A 14,168-nucleotide genomic window follows, 5' to 3' on the forward strand; every position below is an offset into this window, starting at 1 on the left:
GTCCCGTCCCGTCCCCCCCTCCCCATCTTGTTTTTCCAGTCTTCTGTTTTTGCAGTTCGGCTCAGCACCAGGAAACAGAGGCTGTGGTGTTATTTCATATTTTTTTTCTTTGAATCTTAGTTACTTGTCGAGCAACAACAACAACAACAACACTGCCCTTTAGTTCCACAATGTGATCGGTCAGCCGGCTCACGTTTCGCGTGACTCATCGCTGTATAGCCGGCCCTACAACCTGCTCGGTGGCCTCCTGACTGTGTGCCTATATTGCACGCACACGCGTGTGTCTATGCACGCACACGCGTGTGCGTGTCTGATTATCGTGCACTCGTCTGTGTCAAAGGGCGCCCATGTGTCGAGTACAAAACACATGGGTGTTTTAAAGCATTATGTTATACTTTAGCTGTGGAAAAATAGCAGATCTACAAGTTCATAGCGCGGCACCGAGTGCCGCGCTATGAGCTTGTAGGTCTGCTATTTTTGAAAAATAGTGAAAATGTGCCTCAAATCTTTGAATATATATTATTACAGAGTGAACATTTTAACTCAAATCTTTGCTTCTGGGGGGTCCCTGGAACAACATATTTTCAGATGGGGGTCGGCGGCATAGTACATATAATTGTTGGGGTCCTTGACATGAAATATTGAGCACCACTGATACAGAAACATAAGGTTTTTCAGAAAACTGTCAGGATTTTGAAGACATTTTTTAAATTTCGACGTCAGGCCTAAATCACACGCACACACGGTCGTACACGCACACACACAGTTTCTCTCTCTCTCACGAGAGTGAGATCAGAGGAAATCGGACATACGGAGGGCAGCGTGAGAGAGAGAGAGAGAGAGAGAGAGAGAGAGAGAGAGATAGAGAGAGAGTGATTCAGTCTCCCACACAGTGTGAGACACCGTCTTTTGGACGCTGTCAGGTGTAAATGTGGGAGGAAGAGAAAAATAGCCTGCGTTCCAACAACGAATCCAATGCATCTATTTTAGTCACAAGCGTTTTGTCGATCATTTTCTTTTCTTTCTTTTTTTGGCTTTCGCCTTTATTTTATATTTTTTATAGAGGGACAGACAGTAGGCTGACAGGAAATGGGGAGAGAGATGGGGGGGGGGGGGGGGGGGTTGACATAGCCTGGCTAATAAGCCAGATCGAATCAGCCGCTGGCAAAAAAAAAATTTGCCTGCCGGCGGATTACGGTCTGGAGAGGCTCAATTGTACGCCCATTTCCTATACCAGAGAACTGGTGTGGCCAATCGGGACACGGTATGCAATATGGGCGGGCTTTGGTACAGTGACGTTCAATGCTTGAGACCTTTGACTGACAGTAGCTCTGACCAATTGCGTCAAAGAGAAAATGTTTGAACCCGCCCCCCGGGAAACAAGATCCATACACAGCATCTCCAGACTCAAATACCACACGACAGTGTGATTTGAGTCTGGCTTATTAGCCAGTCACTCAAAACCACTCAAAAATTACAAAAATCGATGTTTTATATGTCAGAATACCTTTCAAGTTACATACTAGTGCCGTTTTAAGTTAGGCTACTTTCTCTCCACTGCAAATAAATCAACTCAGCCCAGTGCAAACTGTCAGGCTGATTTTAGTTTTCCAGAAAAACTGTAACTTTTACAGCAAGGAGACAGTATAGAGTTTTCTTAGGAAAAGTAGTTGACAAAAAGTCAAAGTCAAGGAAGAATATAAGGTACAGATACTTCAGAAAGTCACACACACACACACACACACACACACACACACACACACACACACACACACACACACACACACACACACACACACACACACACACACACACACACACACACACACACACACACACACACACACACACACACACACACACACACGTGTGTATCAACTTATTATAGAATTTTTGGTAAATTAAATGTAGGGTGAGTGAGTGTTGTTTTTTGAGTGGTGCAACCACTCCAAGGAACAGCAATGTCCTAACCTATGTGACTATGTTTAGAGTACCAGTAGGGGCAAAAGTGGTGCTGTTGTGCCAGAAACAGAGAGAGAGAGATAGTGTTGCACTGTTCCCTGCTAATTACAGAGAGAGAGAGAGAGAGAGAGAGAGAGAGAGAGAGAGAGAGAGAGAGAGAGAGAGAGAGAGAGAGAGAGAGAGAGAGAGAGAGAGAGAGAGAGAGAGAGAGAGAGAGAGAGAGAGGCAGGGGAGAGGGGAATTGCACCACTCAGTTCACACAGGTGTGTTTTTTATATATATTCTGATAGTAATCATTGTTATAGTAAGTGTGTTGTCTAAACAATAAATAAAAATACATTTTCAGGTGGGTTGAAAATGTTACATTTTACAATCAGGAAGGAGTACCCGTTCATTATTATCTGGTTTTAATTTAAATTTATATAGTGTTCCAGTTCCAATTTGTCAGTTCATTTCTTAGTTCATTTTCCAATTTCACTTGCTTAACCCATTTTGGGTGGGGACCCCTTTTAGTGTCAACTGTAAGTATGAAAAAAATCATTAATATGGTGAAACACATCTTGATGATGTCATCAAGATGTGTTTCACCATGTTAATGATTTTGTTCAGACCTCTAGTTCTAGGAAACACAGAATGGGGGGACTTCATATAGTGAATAGTTTTCATTTAGTTTTAGTCACATTTTAGTCACCTGGAATGTTTTAGTGTTAGTCTAGTTTTAGTCGACTCAATCTACCGTTGATTTAGTTGACTGAAATGTACTTTGGTGGGCCTTGATGCTGTCGTAATGACTGTTTTTACACTTACACCTTACACCTTAAGCTCACAACGCGTCGCAGTTGTAGATCCACTAGTCCCTTCCTAACATTTTAGTCTAGTTTTTATTTGTTGACGAAATTGTCAATTAGTCTTAGTCATCATAACTCAGTTTTAATTTAGTTTCCATTTAGCTTTTCGTCAGTGGAAAAAGGCAGTCGACGAACATTTTTCGTCTTAGTTTTAGTCGTCAAAAAAACACTGCAGCGGAGCACCCCTCCGCCCTAACCCATCTCGTGCCTGCCGATAGATTAATGTGTGGAGTTTGCATGTTCTCCCCGTGTCCCCTAGGGTAGGTACCCTCACAAAAAACATGCAGTAATCCAGTAATCCTACTGCCTCCCCCTGGCCAGCCGGGGCGCCTGATGGAGGGGAAAGGAACTGGTTGGAATAACGTGTTCCTTCCACGCGCTACGTCCAACCAGGGAAACAATTTACAATTTACAATTTAGGCATTTAGCAGACGCTCTTAATCCAGAGCGATTTACATTAGGCAAGAACAAAAGTATGGGAATACATCACATATATAAAATGCATTTATCCCCCCTGTCAGGTGTAAAGGAGCAACTTGGACACTCATGCACGAAGGAAGCATGAGTTCAAGTCCGTTGCTCTCCCCAGGTTGGCGGAGGGTGTGTTAGAGCCCAGGATCACATTAGATAATTGACACAGGGGTGAAAAATGGGTTACAAAATTGTGGGATAAAATATTAGAAAAGAAAAAAGATTAATGTGACAAATCACATCAAGGCTGGACATGATGCTCACGGAATCCCGGGATCCACTCGGTATAAGAGCAGTGGATCCACTCGGTATAAGAGCAGTGGATCCACTCGGTATAAGAGCAGTGGATCCACTCGGTATAAGAGCAGTGGATCCATTCGGTATAAGAGCAGTGGATCCACTCGGTATAAGAGCAGTGGATCCACTCGGTATAAGAGCAGTGGATCCACTCGGTATAAGAGCAGAGGATCCACTCGGTATAAGAGCAGTGGATCCACTCGGTATAAGAGCAGTGGATCCACTCGGTATAAGAGCAGTGGATCCACTCGGTATAAGAGCAGAGGATCCACTCGGTATAAGAGCAGTGGATCCACTCGGTATAAGAGCAGTGGATCCACTCGGTATAAGAGCAGAGGATCCACTCGGTATAAGAGCAGTGGATCCACTCGGTATAAGAGCAGTGGATCCACTCGGTATAAGAGCAGTGGATCCACTCGGTATAAGAGCAGTGGATCCACTCGGTATAAGAGCAGAGGATCCACTCGGTATAAGAGCAGTGGATCCACTCGGTATAAGAGCAGTGGATCCACTCGGTATAAGAGCAGTGGATCCACTCGGTATAAGAGCAGTGGATCCACTCGGTATAAGAGCAGTGGATCCACTCGGTATAAGAGCAGTGGATCCACTCGGTATAAGAGCAGTGGATCCACTCGGTATAAGAGCAGTGGATCCACTCGGTATAAGAGCAGTGGATCCACTCGGTATAAGAGCAGTGGATCCACTCGGTATAAGAGCAGTGGATCCACTCGGTATAAGAGCAGTGGATCCACTCGGTATAAGAGCAGTGGATCCACTCGGTATAAGAGCAGTGGATCCACTCGGTATAAGAGCAGTGGATCCACTCGGTATAAGAGCAGTGGATCCACTCGGTATAAGAGCAGTGGATCCACTCGGTATAAGAGCAGTGGATCCACTCGGTATAAGAGCAGTGGATCCACTCGGTATAAGAGCAGTGGATCCACTCGGTATAAGAGCAGTGGATCCACTCGGTATAAGAGCAGTGGCTATACTTATATGACTTTGGTGGTCCTTGACATGAAAAGGTCTGCGCGCCACTGATAAACCGGCTCTTAAATTAATACTGTACTATTTTTATGCGGCATATCGGCGATGATGAGATAGATGCGCTGACTGCTTATCTGAAATGCATTACACACAGGGTGCACGCACCCTCCGGCCAATCACACACAGGGTACACGCACCCTCCGGCCAATCACACACAGGGTACACGCACCCTCCGGCCAATCACAAATTAGTATTCTCCATGGCCACGCGCTATGATAATTTATTAATGTATTCAAAAGCGAGTGTACACAGAATGCAGACATGGAAGGATGTATACACAATATATACAAATGAAAAATGTGTTTTTCACGCTTTTGCCATCAACCTATTTACAGACAATATACACACACACAAATACATGTGAATTTAGGGGGTCCTTGACGTGGAAAATGCCTGAGAGCAACCTGCAACAAACTGCCAATATTTACAAGTGCCTTTACAGGAAAAAAAACGAGCCCAAAGTCGCTCATAATGAGCAGACTTGGCAACACTGCCTGTAGCCACTCTGTCCACTAAATCCCACTCTAAGCTCTCGTGCATATTGTTGTTGTCACGCAGAAACCTTGTAACTCCGTCATGTGTTTTTGTTCTTTCCTGAAACGTAAGAGATTTGGACACCGCTGTCGGCTGGAAACCTCATCACGTCCAAAACTGTATTAGGGCTACTTTTCAGGATTAAAATTCAAAAGCATAAACATGTGAAAGTAGCAGATCTACACGAAGCGCGACGCATTTCGAGCTTTGTAGATCTGGCGCTTTTGATGCTTTAACTCATTTTGGGCGGGAACCCCTTTTGGTGTTAGCATTATGTTATGCTTTATATAGCTATTGAAAAATAGCAGATCTACAAGCTCGTAGCGCGCCACTGAGTGGCGCGCTACGAGCTTGTAGGTCTGCTATTTTTGAAAAATCGAAGAACGACTGTCAGGATGTAGAAGACATTTTTTGAATCTGATCTCAGGTCAAAATGGGTTAAATGACGTGACGCTGTAGTATGATCAGGTAGCTCATTGATTTACGGAAAAAAACGGTACATAAGGTTTCCATTTGACAACGACGATAGGTCATTTTTACCCTCCATATCCTGAAAAGTAAGGGTTTCCCTCCCATATCCTGAAAAGTAAGGTTTTCCCTCCCATATCCTGAAAAGTAAGGCTTTCCCTCCCATATCCTGAAAAGTAAGGCTTTCCCTCCCATATCCTGAAAAGTAAGGCTTTCCCTCCCATATCCTGAAAAGTAAGGCTTTCCCTCCCATATCCTGAAAAGTAAGGCTTTCCCTCCCATATCCTGAAAAGTAAGGCTTTTTCCCCCTCATATGAAAAGTAAGCATTTTCCCTCCCATATCCTGAAATGTAAGTATTTTTTCCCCTCATATCCTGAAAAGTAAGGGTTTTCCCCCTCATATCCTGAAAAGTAAGTATTTTTCCCCCCTGAAAAGTAAGGGTTTTCCCCCTCATATCCTGAAAAGTAAGGCTTTCCCTCCCATATCCTGAAAAGTAAGGGTTTTCCCCTCATATCCTGAAAGGTAAGGCATTTTTCTCTCATATCCTGAAAAGGAAGGCTTTTCCCCCTCATATCCAAGGCTTTTGGACATAGATGTTTTGGGGTGGACGGGCGGTGAGGGTATTGGACATAGGAGTCTTGGGGTGGACGGGCGGTGAGGGTAGTGGACATAGATGTTTTGGGGTGGACGGGCGGTGAGGGTATTGGACATAGATGTTTTGGGGTGGACGGGCGGTGAGGGTATTGGACATAGGAGTTTTGGGGTGGACGGGCGGTGAGGGTATTGGACATAGATGTTTTGGGGTGGACGGGCGGTGAGGGTATTGGACATAGATGTTTTGGGGTGGACGGGCGGTGAGGGTATTGGACATAGATGTTTTGGGGTGGACGGGCGGTGAGGGTAGTGGACATAGATGTTTTGGGGTGGACGGGCGGTGAGGGTATTGGACATAGATGTATTGGGGTGGACGGGCGGTGAGGGTAGTGGACATAGATGTTTTGGGGTGGACGGGCGGTGAGGGTAGTGGACATAGATGTTTTGGGGTGGACGGGCGGTGAGGGTATTGGACATAGATGTATTGGGGTGGACGGGCGGTGAGGGTATTGGACATAGATGTTTTGGGGTGGACGGGCGGTGAGGGTAGTGGACATAGATGTTTTGGGGTGGACGGGCGGTGAGGGTAGTGGACATAGATGTTTTGGGGTGGACGGGCGGTGAGGGTAGTGGACATATATGTTTTGGGGTGGACGGGCGGTGAGGGTATTGGACATAGATGTATTGGGGTGGACGGGCGGTGAGGGTAGTGGACATAGATGTTTTGGGGTGGACGGGCGGTGAGGGTAGTGGACATAGATGTTTTGGGGTGGACGGGCGGTGAGGGTATTGGACATAGATGTTTTGGGGTGGACGGGCGGTGAGGGTATTGGACATAGGAGTTTTGGGGTGGACGGGCGGTGAGGGTATTGGACATAGATGTTTTGGGGTGGACGGGCGGTGAGGGTAGTGGACATAGATGTTTTGGGGTGGACGGGCGGTGAGGGTATTGGACATAGATGTTTTGGGGTGGACGGGCGGTGAGGGTATTTTTAGGACATAGGAGTTTTGGGGTGGACGGGCGGTGAGGGTATTGGACATAGATGTTTTGGGGTGGACGGGCGGTGAGGGTATTGGACATAGATGTTTTGGGGTGGACGGGCGGTGAGGGTAGTGGACATAGATGTTTTGGGGTGGACGGGCGGTGAGGGTATTGGACATAGGAGTTTTGGGGTGGACGGGCGGTGAGGGTATTGGACATAGGAGTCTTGGGGTGGACGGGTGGTGAGGGTATTGGACATAGGAGTTTTGGGGTGGACGGGCGGTGAGGGTATTGGACATAGGAGTCTTGGGGTGGACGGGCGGTGAGGGTATTGGACATAGGAGTCTTGGGGTGGACGGGTGGTGAGGGTATTGGACATAGATGTTTTGGGGTGGACGGGCGGTGAGGGTATTGGACATAGGAGTTTTGGGGTGGACGGGCGGTGAGGGTATTTTTTGGACATAGGAGTTTTGGGGTGGACGGGCAGTGAGGGTATTGGACATAGGAGTCTTGGGGTGGACGGGCGGTGAGGGTATTGGACATAGGAGTTTTGGGGTGGATGGGCGGTGAGGGTATTTTTTGGACATAGAAGTTTTGGGGTGGACGGGCGGTGAGGGTATTTTTTGGACATAGAAGTTTTGGGGTGGACGGGCGGTGAGGGTATTTTTTGGACATAGAAGTTTTGGGGTGGACGGGCGGTGAGGGTATTTTTTGGACATAGATGTTTTGGGGTGGACGGGCGGTGAGGGTATTGGACATAGGAGTCTTGGGGTGGACGGGCGGTGAGGGTATTGGACATAGGAGTCTTGGGGTGGACGGGCGGTGAGGGTATTGGACATAGGAGTCTTGGGGTGGACGGGCGGTGAGGTATTGATGTCTTCACAGTGAGGTGTGAGGCAGCCCGGCTGGAGGACTGGAGTGGAATAACAATAACAGCAGATCATTAGGTGACAGAACAATGTGGGGAGGGGGAGGAGGGGAAAAAACCCTCAAGGTCCTTAAGGGGTGACAGCGAGCGCCAATAGGCTGTGGTGGAAAAAAGTATATTTAAAAGTATACTCTTTAAGTAAAAGTATAAATACTGCAATGTAGAAATACTTTGTTACAAATAGATGCCCGGAATTCAAAATGTACTACAACATTTTTGTGATCAAAATGTAGTTAAAGTACAAAAAGTACTCATGTTTTCAAATGTATGCAAATCTTCCGAAGAAATGTATGCAAACCTGAAAATAGCAGATCTACTAGTGGTTAATATTATGTTTTGTAACAATAGTCAAAATCTACGAAGTACTGTAACTTAAAGTTTTCAAATAAATGCAGTGGAGTAAAAGTACAATATTTGGATGCAAGATGTAGTGGAGTAGAATAAAAGTATTGGAAGTTGGAATTACTCAAGTAACGTACAAAATACCTTATTACCTTATTATTATTATATTATAATTACTTCACACCGCTGCTTGAAATTGTGTAAAATTAAATTGTTAAGTATAGAAAAAGGAAATACTTGCACAGGATTGATTTATTGTAGTATATTTTAGTTCATTAGTTATTTTGTTTACGTTGATACTTGGTACTTTAATTAATTAATAGCACTGAGTTACTTGCTGGATTTGCAGTCGGTAATAGTGCATCAGGAGGGAATTTGCATATATTATGTGGTGATCAATGATCTGCCGTATAGATGGCTTATTGGAGGTCAAGTCAAAGACAGTCCCCAGGGACACGCCCCCGGGACACGCCCCCGGGACACGCCCCAGTCCCCCGGGACACGCCCCCGGCCCCCGGGACACGCTCCAACACAGACAGTCCCCAGGGACACGCTCCAACACAGACAGTCCCCCGGGACACGCTCCAACACAGACAGTCCCCCGGGACACGCTCCAACACAGAATCTATCAAAGACAGTCCCCAGGGACACGCTCCAACACAGAATCTATCAAAGACAGTCCCCAGGGACACGCTCCAACACAGAATCTATCAAAGACAGTCCCCAGGGACACGCTCCAACACAGAATCTCAAGTCAAAGACAGTCCCCAGGGACACGCTCCAACACAGAATCTATTGGAGGTCAAGTCAAAGACAGTCCCCCGGGACACGCTCCAACACAGAATCTATTGGAGGTCAAGTCAAAGACAGTCCCCAGGGACACGCTCCAACACAGAATCTATTGGAGGTCAAGTCAAAGACAGTCCCCAGGGACACGCTCCAACACAGAATCTATCTTATTGGAGGTCAAGTCAAAGACAGTCCCCCGGGACACGCTCCAACACAGAATCTATCAAAGACAGTCCCCAGGGACACGCTCCAACACAGAATCTCAAGTCAAAGACAGTCCCCAGGGACACGCTCCAACACAGAATCTCAAGTCAAAGACAGTCCCCAGGGACACGCTCCAACACAGAATCTCAAGTCAAAGACAGTCCCCAGGGACACGCTCCAACACAGAATCTATCAAAGACAGTCCCCAGGGACACGCTCCAACACAGAATCTCAAGTCAAAGACAGTCCCCAGGGACACGCTCCAACACAGAATCTCAAGTCAAAGACAGTCCCCAGGGACACGCTCCAACACAGAATCTCAAGTCAAAGACAGTCCCCAGGGACACGCTCCAACACAGAATCTCAAGTCAAGGACTTGAGATACATAGGGCTCTATTTTCGTTGGAGCATTCTAAATACACTATTTTGGGGATTTAGCAGTGTGGAAGGGGCGTTCCCACACTAAAGTGGCTATTTTGGTCATCTGTCTAAATCCCTAACACCTCCGCTACCCGTTACATTATGCATAGGTGTGGTTTGGGCGTTACAATAATGAAACCAATCACCGTGCCGCATGGCATTGCCTTTAAGAGATCCCTTATCCGTTGCCCGTTATGCCCAGTTCTATATTGCTTCATAGCCTTACAGTCTATGCTCATAGCCCATGGAAGAGCAATGCGTTGCTGCCTTGAAGTCTCACTTGTGCTGCTCCCCTTTGACTAGACAATTATATAAACACAATGGAAACAAGGAAGTGACAGGTCACAGCAGGCACTCACTTCTGCTGATTATAGGAAAATTACAAAGAGATGCGTAGGAGAATAAGGAGAGATGAAGCAGCCTGACATCTCCATTGCAAGCGCGCAGCTCTAGACCAAACTAATTTGGCTTATGGGTGTTTTTAAACTCCACTATCACCTTCCCAAATGTATAGCAATTTAGGGGAAAGCGTGCCAACACGCCCATGACCACACCTATAGGCGCAAATACCAGTGACGCTGGACCAAAATACCATTTAGGGACAGAGCAAGCTCCTATACTCGTAATCTTCGGGCAGCGACGAAAATCGAGCCCATAATTATTATATATTAAAATATTAGTTATATACTCAATTAATTGCACAGCTATACAAATGTCAATGGTCATTTCCTATTCAATATCAATACATTAATTAGTATAAAGTATAGAAAATAATTTCAATAGTTAAGTTTCTTTAGGTAGGGTAAGTGATTTTCTTTGGTTTAAAAAATAAAGTGTTGAATAGCTCTATATGCTGATGTGTTTGTTTGTTCAGTAACAGGGAGTCTCCACCTCTTTATTAAACAGAAAATGCATTATCAGGTCAGGATACCAATTGTATCCAATCCGAATAGAGAACCGCCCAGGGGGCCGGGCCGGTTCCGGCGTGCTGCGCAGCGTCCGAAACGGTTGAGAAATGACAGTTACCGTGTGGCGGTCCCTCTACTGTACCCTCTACTGTACTGTACTGTCACTGTAATGTACTGGCACCCCCGAAAGCATCATATATACAGTTAATACGTGTGTGTGTGTGTGTTTGTGTGCGCGTTAGGTTGCACACAGATGGTGAAAAACAACCATGCTGTTTTCGTGCTCATACCCAGACACCCAGACACCCACCCAGACACCCAGACACCCACATAGCTCCGTAAGGGAGTGGTTGCACCACTCAAAAATTAAGCTGATGAACGGGTACTCTCTCATGATTGGCTGACATTTTGTCTTGGGAGGCAGCGGTGGCCGAACGGTTTGCGGAGCGGTCTTGTTATCGGAAGGTCGCCAGTTCGAATCCCCGGACCGGCACGTTAAAATTACCACCGCTGAAGTGCCCTTGAGCAAGGCATTGAACCCCTACCATGAAATGTTCTATGAGCAAGGTCTGGCTGTAAACAAGCATCTCGAGCTTAGTCCATTCACCCTGGGTAAACAAAGAACTTTGCTTTGCTTACCCGCCCGAACATTTATTTTCTGTTCATCATGGAGCTGGAGAGACAGGGTTTCTGTTCATCATGGAGCTGGAGAGACAGGGTTTGTTCCATCATGGAGCTGGAGAGACAGGGTTTGTTCCATTGTTTGTTCCAACATTTTCCAAATACAGATAATTCTGGGGGTCGTTGACATGAAAAAGGTTGAGCACCACCGACATAGAAACATACGTCTTTCAGAAAACCGTTAGTATTTAGAAGACATTTTTTTATAATCTGCCTCCGTCCCAAATTGGTTAAGCAAAAACCCTTTTGTTTTAACCCAGAAATATCGCTATATTAAGTACAGTACAGTACAGTACAGTATTTGGTTACATTTCAACACTGCTGGGTGTAATGTTGCATGGCCACCGTGTCTGCGGTCGCTAATCTGGCTTTCAGAGCCGAGGTTAAAATTCCACTCACATCTCTCTCTCTCTCTCTCTCTCTCTCTCTCTCTCTCTCTCTCTCTCTCTCTCTCTCTCTCTCCTCTCTCTCTCTCTCTCTCTCTCTCTCTCTCTCTCTCTCTCTCTCTCTCTCTCTCTCTCTCTCTCTCTCTCTCTCTCTCTCTCTCTCTCTCTCTCTCTCTCTCTCTCTCTCTCTCTCTCTCTCTCCTCTCTCTCTCTCTCCTCTCTCTCTCTCTCTCTCGCTCTCTCTCTCTCTCTCTCTCTCTCTCTCTCTCTCTCTCTCTCTCTCTCTCTGTACAGCATCCGTTGCAGTTCCCAAGATGCTTATGCAGCCTTTTGCCTTCATACTGAAAACTTTTAACAAGGAGAGATAGACAGGGAAGGAAGGAAAGAAGGAAGGAAGGAAGGAAGGAAGGACGGACGGACGGACGGGAAATTGAAATCAAATCACTTGCACATCTCTGGAACATATGCCGTTCTAATAAAGGTTTTTAGTAAATACCTGCCCCCTGATAACACATTCAACACAAGTAAAAACGTTTTACTTGTGTTGAATGTCTTCAGGTATTTATAAGAATGTATTCTTCTTCCTGCTCCTTTTCGTCATGGGTGTATCAGATACTGTATGAAAGACAAATTAATTATGAAAGACAAAATTAATTGTTATCTATTATGATTTGTACTGTATTGTGATACACTATGTGCGAAATAAAAATGAAATGAAATCATTACAATCATGGCTAGCTAGCTGTGGCTCTGTCCATGGTGCTGAAAGGCCACTATGCACACAGAATAACTCTTCCTACTTCCGGGAAGAGCTTCAAGCTATTAATTTGGTGTTGGCTCATTCATACAGGTTGATGCTTTTATTATTATTGTATCACTGACAAATATATCAGGTTTTCACCTTTTTCCCCCCACACGTGCGAGACAAAGGTCGAAGAGAGCGAGAGAGAGAGAGAGAGAGAGAGAGAGAGAGAGAGAGAGAGAGAGAGAGAGAGAGAGAAGAGAGAGAGAGAGAGAGAGAGAGAGAGAGAGAGAGAGAGTGTGAGAGAGAGTGTGAGAGAGAGTGTGAGAGAGAGAGTCTGTGTGTGTGTGTGTGTGTGTGTGTGTGTGTGTGTGTGTGTGTGTGTGTGTGTGTGTGTGTGTGTGTGTGTGTGTGTGTGTATGTGTGTGTGTGTGTGTCAACTCGAGTGATCAGCATTTATTAAACATACATTAAGCACTTCAGCTCTCTCTATATGTTGGCTATTTGAAAATAGCCAATCCACAAGCACACAATGCATTGTGATGAGACACAGCTTGTAAGCGTTGTAGACGTCGAGAAGGTGTTACCGAAGATACCAATTAAGGCTCTGTTCCATTTAGTCACTTTTTCATTTCATGGACCCCCCATAACTCACCCAATATAGATATATATTATATATAATATATATATATATATATATATATATATATATATATTTATATATATATATATATATATATAGGGCCATTTGGAAACCCCACTCAAGGACACTTTGAGACCCACTGGTGTAGCAGAGTGTTTCAGGTGAGCCAACCTGCAAAGCAGCAAGCACTATATATACTGTGACTCTATACTCTATACTGTGACTCTGTTTGACCTGAAAGGAACAAAGCTTTCATTATGTATATATATATATCGGTAACACCTTTTCAAAATGGCCGTGTGTGCATATAGCATTGATGTTCATGTTGCAGCATTGACACTATAGCTGTGACTCTGTCCATGCTGCTACATTCATGTTGTAGCATTGAGACCAAGGGGCCAGTGAGGCTATTCAACGTTGAAGCACTGGGCCCTAGTGGTAGGGAGGAGGGACCTACAGGCGGACCCGTGGATTCATGACCGGGAAACCCCGTGCAGCTGGGCTTTAACATTGAGCGCTCGGTTGCACTTCCGCATTTGACCACCAACATTTGGTGGTCAAATGCGGAAGTAGAGCTTCGCGCCAGTTCAGTCTCTATCCTTTTATATACTCTATGATTGAGACTAGCTGTGGCTCTGGCTGAAGAAAAGGAAGTAAAGAAAGAAAGAAAGAAAGAAAGCATAATACTCACTTTAATAAAGAATGCTTCAAACAGAAACTGTGCCTCTGTCCTTAACATGTGACTGAACAACGCGCTACAACAAGACAAACGCTGCTACAGTAAATAACACCAAAAATGCTAATTTGGCTTGTAATCATATAGCGGAACCTCTTTTGGTGCAACACAGTGCCTTTTGTACATCAACGGTTCTACGACAGTGGGTTCTCAAAGATTTCCATTTCAAGGAAGCCCAAATTAAT

This window comes from Electrona antarctica (genome assembly GCF_951216825.1).
Source record: "Electrona antarctica genome assembly, chromosome: 18".
Lineage (NCBI taxonomy): Eukaryota > Metazoa > Chordata > Actinopteri > Myctophiformes > Myctophidae > Electrona > Electrona antarctica.